Source organism: Scyliorhinus torazame, chromosome 6, assembly GCF_047496885.1.
Source record: "Scyliorhinus torazame isolate Kashiwa2021f chromosome 6, sScyTor2.1, whole genome shotgun sequence".
In the NCBI taxonomy this organism is placed as follows: Eukaryota; Metazoa; Chordata; class Chondrichthyes; order Carcharhiniformes; family Scyliorhinidae; genus Scyliorhinus; species Scyliorhinus torazame.
The window spans coordinates 295,339,492-295,348,950 of record NC_092712.1 but is presented as its reverse complement, the minus strand read 5'-3'; the positions used below and the strand labels follow the sequence as shown (position 1 = coordinate 295,348,950).

General features: G+C 50.4%; 1 long non-coding RNA gene across 1 annotated transcript in view; it reads right to left on the bottom strand.

Moving 5' to 3' along the window:
• The window catches only part of LOC140425818 (uncharacterized), a 153,715-nt gene that overhangs the window by 58,381 nt on the left and 85,875 nt on the right, over nucleotides 1-9,459 (bottom strand). The gene's annotated exons all lie outside the window — the stretch shown is intronic.

Here is a 9,459-nt window from a genome sequence, read left to right as displayed (position 1 = left end):
CCCATGTGACCAAGTAAGTAGATGTCTATTCAATTTATATTCTTAAAAGCAACCCCACTGAGAGCAATAAGTTAATAAACCTTTTGAAGTACGTCAAGAGCAAGAATTGATTAAATATAAGGAAGTAGAATTCAGTGAAGCTGCATTCATTCTCCCTGGAGTACTGGAGCAATGAGGAATACGGTCATCCCTATTAATTTGCTGTCCTTTGAAATGATGATGCCAACACAATGCTTCACAATACTTCAATACTGAGACAGGCTTTTCTGATCATATTCTTGGTGAGCATTATTTATTTCTTCTCCATTGGAATTACTGAAACCTCAAAGGTTTTGTAATGGTCCTCTATAGTGCAATGAACGGGAAGGAATGACCCAGACCTCACGAAGAACCATAAGATGTTGTGTGAGCTCAGATAAACCAAACAGGTTCAATTTACTGAACTGGATAATTGAAGCTGGAGCTATAGTTGTCCGAGGTGTGTGACAATCCCGCTTGGCATTATAACTAGGACCCTGGTGAAACGTGGACGATCAGACCACTGATTAGATTTTGGCAACAAGAAAACACCATTTATATAACATGAAAAGATTGGTTATGATACAACACTTCTATTCTCCTCCTTGTTTTCACTGAGTGCTGAATTTGGTGCATTTGAGTGCGATAGTGAGAGTTTGGTGACCGAGGGAGTTAGGTGAGGAGGGAGTAAGGTGCTCCTTTCATTTTGTTTCCGACATTTCCGCAAAGAGTGCGAAGAGAGCCAGGAGTTTACAGAAAGTGTAGCTGACTGGGAGCAGAGTCGGAGGGCGGAGATCTAGTTAGTCCACACGGCAGCTATATTCTGTAAGGTAAGAGGGGATGGAGGCTAGGCCAGTTACATGCTCCTCCTGTAGGATGTGGGTGGTGAGGGATACCACCGGTGTCCCCACTGACTATACCTGCGGGAAGTGCACCCAACTTCAGCTCCTCAAAGACCGTGTTAGGGAACTGGAGCTGAAGCTGGATGAACTTCGGATCATCCGGGAGGCAGAGGGGGTGATTGAGAAGAGTTACAGGGAGGTAACCACACCCAAGGTACAGGACAAGAATAGCTGGGTTACAGTCAGGGGGAAAAAAACAAACAGGCAGACAGTGCAGGGATCCCTCGTGGCCGTTCCCCTTCAAAACAAGTATACCGTTTTGGATGCTATTGGGGGGGATGACCTACTGGGGGAAGGCCCTAGCGGCCAGGTCTCTGGCACTGAGTCTGGCTCTGGGGCTCAGAAGGGAAGGGGGGAGAATAGAAAAGCAATAGTTGTCGGAGATTCAATGGTTAGGAGAATAGATAGGAGATTCTGTGGTCGCGAGCGAGACTCCCGGAAGGTATGTTGCCTCCCGGGTGCCAGGGCCAGGGATGTCTCGGATCGTGTCTTCAGGATCCTTAAGGGGGAGGGTGATCAGCCAGAAGTCGTGGTGCACATTGGTACCAACGACATAGGTAGGAAAAGGGGTGTGGAGGTAATAAACAAGTTTAGGGAGTTAGGCTGGAAGTTAAAAGCCAGGACAGACAGAGTTGTCATCTCTGGTTTGTTGCCGGTGCCACGTGATAGCTAGGCTAGGAATAGGGAGAGAGTGCAGCTGAACACGTGGCTGCAGGAATGGTGTAGGAGGGAGGGCTTCAGGTATTTGGATAATTGGAGTGCATTCTGGGGAAGGTGGGACCTGTACAAGCAGGACGGGTTGCATCTGAACCAGAGGGGCACCAATATCCTGGGAGGGAGATTTTCTAGTACTCTTCGGGAGGGTTTAAACTAATTTGGCAGGGGAATGGGAACCGGATTTGTCGTCCAGCAACTAAGGTAGCCGATATTCAGGACGCCAAAGCGTGTAATGAGGCAGTGGGGAAGGGAACACTAACAAAGGAGAGTACTTGCAGGCACGGAGATGGGTGGAAGTGTGTATACTTCAACGCAAGAAGCATCAGGAATAAGGTGGGTGAACTTAAGGCATGGATCGGTACTTGGGACTACGATGTGGTGGCCATCACGGAAACTTGGATAGAAGAGGGGCAGAAATGGTTGTTGGAGGTCCCTGGTTCTAGATGTTTCAATAAGATTAGGGAGGGTGGTAAAAGAGGTGGGGGGTGGCATTATTAATTAGAGATGGTTTAACAGCTGCAGAAAGGCAGTTCGAGGAGTATCACCCTATTGAGGTAGTATGGGTTGAAGTCAGAAATAGGAAAGGAGCAGTCACCTTGTTAGGAGTTTTCTATAGGCCCCCCAATAGTAGCAGAGATGTGGAGGAACAGATTGGGAAACAGATTTTGGAAAGGTGCAGAAGTCATAGGGTAGTAGTCATGGGCAACTTTAACTTCCCAAATATTGAGTGGAAACTCTTTAGATCAAATAGTTTGGATGGGGTGGTGTTTGTGCAGTGTGTCCAGGAAGCTTTTCTAACACAGTATGTAGATTGTCCGACCAGAGGAGGGGCAATATTGGATTTAGTACTGGGTAATGAACCAGGGCAAGTGATAGATTTGATAGTGGGGGAGCATTTTGGAGATAGTGAACACAATTCTGTGACTTTCACTTTAGTAATGGAGAGGGATAGGTACGTGCAACAGGGCAAGGTTTACAATTGGGGGAAGGGTAAATACGATGTTGTCAGACAAGAGTTGAAGTGCATAAGTTGGGAACATAGGCTGGCAGGGAAGGACACAAGTGAAATGTGGAACTTGTTCAAGGAACAGGTGCTACGTGTCCTTGATATGTATGTCCCTGTCAGGCAAGGAAGAGATGGTCGAGTGAGGGAACCATGGTTGACAAGATAGGTTGAATGTCTTGTTAAGAGGAAGAAGGAGTCGTATGTAAGGCTGAGGAAACAAGGTTCAGACAGGGCGCTGGAGGGATACAAGATAGCCAGGAGGGAACTGAAGAAAGGGATTAGGAGAGCTAAGAGAGGGCATGAACAATCTTTGGCGGGTAGGATCAAGGAAAACCCCAAGGCCTTTTACACATATGTGAGAAATATGAGAATGACTAGAGCGAGAGTAGGTCCAATCAAGGACAGTAGCGGGCAATTGTGTATTGAGTCTGAAGAGATAGGAGAGGTCTTGAACGAGTACTTTTCTTCTGTATTTACAAATGAGAGGGGCGATATTGTTGGAGAGGACAGTGTGAAACAGATTGGTAAGCTCGAGGAAATACTTGTTAGGAAGGAAGATGTGTTGGGCATTTTGAAAAACTTGAGGATAGACAAGTCCCCCGGGCCTGACGGGATATATCCAAGGATTCTATGGGAAGCAAGAGATGAAATTGCAGAGCCGTTGTCAATGATCTTTTCATCCTCACTGTCAGGAGGAGTGGTACCAGGGGATTGGAGAGTGGCGAATGTCGTGCCCCTGTTCAAAAAAGGAACTAGGGATAACCCTGGGAATTATAGGCCAGTTAGTCCTACTTCGGTGGTAGGCAAAGTAATGGAAAGGGTACTGAAGGATAGGATTTCTGAGCATCTGGAAAGACACTGCTTGATTAGGGATAGTCAGCACCGATTTGTGAGGGGTAGGTCTTGCCTTACAAGTCTTATTGAATTCTTTGAGGAGGTGACCAAGCATGTGGATGAAGGTAAAGCAGTGGATGTAGTGTACATGGATTTTAGTAAGGCATTTGATAAGGTTCCCCATGGTAGGCTTATGCAGAAAGTAAGGAGGCATGGGATAGTGGGAACTTTGGCCAGTTGGATAACGAACTGGCTAACCGATAGAAGTCAGAGAGTGGTGGTGGATGGCAAATATTCAGCCTGGATCCCAGTTACCAGTGGCGTACCACAGGGATCAGTTCTGGGTCCTCTGCTGTTTGTGATTTTCATTAATGACTTGGATGAGGGAGTTGAAGGGTGGGTCAGTAAATTTGCAGACGATACGAAGATTGGTGGAGTTGTGGATAGTAAGGAGGGCTGTTGTCGGCTGCAAAGAGACATAGATAGGATGCAGAGCTGGGCTGAGAAGTGGCAGATGGAGTTTAACCCTGAAAAGTGTGAGGTTGTCCATTTTGGAAGGACAAATATGAATGCGGAATACAGGGTTAACGGTAGAGTTCTTGGCAATGTGGAGGAGCAGAGAGATCTTGGGGTCTATGTTCATACATCTTTGAAAGTTGCCACTCAAGTGGATAGAGTTGTGAAGAAGGCCTATGGTGTGCTCGTGTTCATTAACAGAGGGATTGAATTTAAGAGCCGTGAGGTGATGATGCAGCTGTACAAAACTTTGGTAAGACCACATTTGGAGTACTGTGTACAGTTCTGGTCGCCTCATTTTAGGAAGGATGTGGAAGCTTTGGAAAAGGTGCAAAGAAGATTTACCAGGATGTTGCCTGGAATGGAGAGTAGGTCTTACGAGGAAAGGTTGAGGGTGCTAGGCCTTTTCTCATTAGAACGGAGAAGGATGAGGGGCGACTTGATAGAGGTTTATAAGATGATCAGGGGAATAGATAGAGTAGACAGTCAGAAATTTTTTCCCCGGGTGGAACGAACCATTACAAGGGGACATAAATTTAAGGTGAAAGGTGGAAGATATAGGAGGGATATCAGAGGTAGGTTCTTTACCCAGAGAGTAGTGGGGGCATGGAATGCACTGCCTGTGGAAGTAGTTGAGTCGGAAACATTAGGGACCTTCAAGCAGCTATTGGATAGGTACATGGATTACGGTAAAATGATATAGTGTAGATTTATTTGTTCTTAAGGGCAGCACGGTAGCATTGTGGATAGCACAATTGTTTCACAGCTCCAGGGTCCCAGGTTCAATTCCGGCTTGGGTCACTGTCTGTGCGGAGTCTGCACGTCCTCCCCCTGTCTGCGTGGGTTTCCTCCAGGTGCTCCGGTTTCCTCCCACAGTCCAAAGATGTGCGGGTTAGGTGAATTGGCCATGATAAATTTGCCCTTAATGTCCAAATTGCCCTTGGTGTTGGGTGGAGGTGTTGAGTTTGGGTAGGGTGCTCGTTCCAAGAGCCGGTGCAGACTCAAAGGGCCGAATGGCCTCCTTCTGCACTGTAAATTCAATGATAATCTATGATTAATCTAGGACAAAGGTTCGGCACAACATTGTGGGCCAAAGGGCCTGTTCTGTGCTGTATTTTCTATGTTCTATGTTCACAAACATACACAGATTTTAAGGTTCACATGGATTACAAAGTACACCTTAGGCTACAATTGTCTCAGTGGCATACAAAGTCCCTTTAAACACACATAATAAATTCTAATATAATTAACAGCCCCTCCCCCCACCCCCCGCCACATGTTTCCCCCTCACTTAATATTCATACGTTGCTCATGTGACATTCCGTCGGCAAGGTTTAGAACAGGTACATAAAGATATGACTCAGTCAAGGGGATCCCCCTGGGGGTGCAAAGGTACGGATAGTCTCAGGGGCGGTGGGGGGGTAGTATGCTGGGCAGTCCCAGTGCCAACTCTTGCCAGGAACAGTGCCAGGTGTGGACACTCTGGTCAGCCCCATTGGGGGGGGGGGGGGGTGGAAGGTTCGCTTTGTGTGTTGGGGGGGGCAGGGGAAGAGCCCTGATGCTTGGGTGGTAGGGGGGGGAGGGGGGGGGGAGAAGGGGGGTGGGGGGAGCCCCCATGCTTGTGGGGATGTTTTCCCTGTCCATGGAGAAGAGCTCTGGGAATTTATCTTTAGTTCAGGTTGGGCACTCTTTAAAGATGGTGCCCCCATCACTGAGGAGCCAGCCTTGCTGGCTCTATTAGACCCTGCCCTGCCACAGCGATCACGTAAATTACACTCCCAAATTATTTTGCTCAGAGTTCAGAAGGCCTGGTCTAAGAACTCGGCTGCAGAGGTGGAGTGGTACACGCCAGTCTTCAGTCAGAACCTGACACTCTGACAAATTATGGGAAAATTCAACCCATTCTCTTTTTCTGACCTGGAAAAGGGTAGACAGATTAGAAAATCTAATCGTACAAAATTTAAATATTATATATATGTATATATATATATGTATTGATACACACAACCAATCATGCAGCACTGTTTGAGGTTGAACTAACTCACTCCAACGTGTAACTGATGAAATTTTGACATTATATTGAGACAAGCTTGAATCAAGTTCTGTTTAGGTTTGAAACTTGATTGGGATGCTGGGGGGGTGGGGGGGTTTGAACATGTGCAATGTACATCTGTGGTATGAATAATACGAAGGCGGTCACCCACCCAATGTGAAATCGGGTTCAAGAGCATCACGGCTATAATGTGCCCGGTAAATCCCAAAATAAGAGGTGCATGTGGTAGTCACCACTGTTGTGTTATATAGTATATACTGCACAGCATACGAGGGTATTACGGTAAGGGCCCTGTACTACAGGTACTGGGGTAGACCCTTGCCTTCTGGCTCTGCCCAGTAGGTGGAGTATAAATGTGTGTGCTCTCCAAACTGCAGCCATTTCGGCAGCAGCTGTGGGAGGCCACACATCTCTGTGTAATAAAGCCTCGATTACTCTCGTCTCGTCGTAATTGAAAGTGCATCAATTTATTACACAGAGATTTTACAAAGATGGATCTCCGCATCAAGCCGGATCGCCTGCAGCCGCATCCTCAAGCAGACAACGGCAAAAAGGACTTTGCACATTGGCTAGCTTGCTTTGAAGCACACATAGGATCTGCGACAGACCCAATCCCAGAAACACAGAAGCTCCAGATTCTGGACACGTGGCTGAGCTCAGATGTCTTTCCCCTCATCCAGGGCGCACCTACCTATGCAGAGGCTATGGCGCTACTGAAGGAGAACTATGCTCAGCAGACCAACAAGATCTACGCCAGGCACCTCTTGTCCACGCGGCACCAACTTCCCGGTGAGTCTGTCGAAGATTTCTGGCGTGCCCTGCCCGCCCTGGTGAGAGACTGTGATTGCCAGGCCGTTTCGGCCGCTGAACATTCTAACCTGCTAATGAGTGATGCGTTCATTACGGGCATAGGGTCGTCCTACATCTGCCAGTGCCTCTTAGAAGGGGCTACGCTTGACCTCGCGGCGTCCAAGAAACTAGCGCTCTCGCTCACAGTCGTCTCATGCAATGTACAGGCGTATGCCCCCGACCGCACGGCTCACCCCTCCTGGGCATCGTGGACCCCCCCAGCGGCCACCCCATCGTGGACCCCATCAGCGACCACCCCCAGCCAACCCCACGCCTGCACCGCGCAGCAGCCAGCCAACCCCGGGGGATGCAAGTGCTACTTCTGTGGACAGACTAAACACCCTCGGCAGTGCTGCTCGGCGTGGAGCGCACTCTGCAAGGCCTGCGGCAAAAAAGGACATTTCGCTGCAGTGTGCCAGGCCCGCTCAATCGTCGCTATTGTCCCTGCACCCCCGCGTGCGGCCAGTGGGCACCGCCATCTTCCTCGCCTCAGACCACGTGCAGCCCGTGGGCGCCGCCATCTTTCTCCCCTCACAACACGTGCGGCCCGTGGACGCTGCCATCTTTCTCCCCTCACAACACGTGCGGCCCGTGGACGCTGCCATCTTGCCTGCCTCAGGACACGTGCGGCACGAGGGCGCCGCCATCTTGCCTGCCTCAGGACACGTGCGGTCCGAGGGCGCTGCCATCTTGCCTGCCTCAGGACACGTGCGGCTCTTGGGCGCCACCATCTTCCCCGCCTCAGGACCCCCACCCGTCGGGTACCTCATCGGTCCGCTCATCGCCTGCAACCGCCGACGACCAGCCGCGTATCACCTCCGTCACAATCGACCAGTCCTGACCGCACAACCTCGCGACCGCGTCAACAAAGGTGAAATGAAATGAAAATGAAAATCGCTTATTGTCACGAGTAGGCTTCAATGAAGTTACTGTGAAAAGCCCCTAGTCGCCACATACCGGTGCCTATTCAGGGAGGCTGGTACGGTGAAGGTCGATGGGCATGAGATATCCTGCCTTCTGGATTCCGGGAGCACTGAGAGCTTCATCCACCCGATACGGTAAGGCGCTGCCCCCTCGCGGAACCCCATTAACCAAAGAATCTCCCTGTCCTCCGGATCCCACTCCATGGCAATCCGGGTGTACTGCATCTCCACCCTCACCATCCAGGGTGTAGAGTTCAGCGACTTCCGGCTCTACATCCTCCCCAGCCTCTGCACTGCCATGCTACTCGGTCTGGGCTTCCAGTGCAACCTCCAGAGCCTAACCCTGAAATTTGGCGGGCCCCTACCATCCCTTGCTACATGCGGCCTCACGAGCCTTCTCTGTTTGCAAACCTCACCCCAGATTGCAAACCAGTCGCCACCAGGAGCTGACGGTACAGCACCCAGGACAGGACCTTCATCAGGTCTGAGGTCCAGCGGCTGCTGCGGGAAGGTATCATCGAGGCCAGCAACAGCCCCTGGAGAGCCCAAGTGGTAGTGGTGAAAACGGGGGAGAAAAACAGGATTGTCGTTGACTACAGTCAGACCATCAATCGGTACACACAGCTCGACGCGTACCCCCTCCCACGCATATCTGATATGCCCAATCAGATTGCACAGTACCAGGTCTTCTCGACAGTGGACCTGAAATCTGCCTACCACCAGCTCCCCACTCGCAAGGCGGACCGCCCGTACACCGCGTTTGAAGCGGACGGCTGCCTTTACCATTTCCTTAGGGTTCCTTTTGGCATCACTAACGAGGTCTCGATCTTCCAACGGGAGATGGACCGAATGGTTGACCGGTATGGACTGTGGGCCACTTTTCCGTACCTGGATAATGTCACCATCTGCGGCCACGACCAGCAGGACCACAACGCTAATCTTTCCAAATTTCTCCACACGGCCAAACTCCTCAACCTAACCTACAACAAGGAGAAGTGCGTGTTCAGCACGAACCGATTGGCCATCCTCGGCTATGTGGTTCAGAATGGAGTTCTAGGGCCCGACCCCGATTGAATGCGCCCCCTCATGGATCTCCCCCTTCCCCACTGCCCAAAGGCCCTCAAACGATGCCTGGGGTTCTTTTTGTACTACGCCCAGTGGGTCCCTAACTATTCGGACAAGGCCCGCCTACTCATCCACTCCACCGGTTTCCCACTGACGGCCGAGTCTCACCAGGCCTTCAACCGTATCAAGGCCGACATCGCCAAGGCCGCGATGCACGAGGTCGACGAGACGCACCCCTTCCAAGTTGAGAGCACTGCATCAGATGTCGCTCTGGCCGCCACCCTCAACCAGGCACGCAAGCCCGTGGCATTCTTTTCCCGCACCCTCCATGCCTTGGGAATTCGGCACTCCTCCGTCGAAAGGGAGGCCCAAGCTATCGTTGAAGCTATGTGGCACTGGAGGCATTACCTGGCCGGCAGGAGATTCACTCTCCTCACAGACCAACAGTCGGTTGCCTTCATGTTCAACAACACACTGCGGGGTAAGATCAAAAATGATAAGATCGTGCGGTGGAGGATCGAGCCCTCCACCTTTAATTATGGAATTTTGTATCGCCCCGGTAAGCTCAACGAGCCC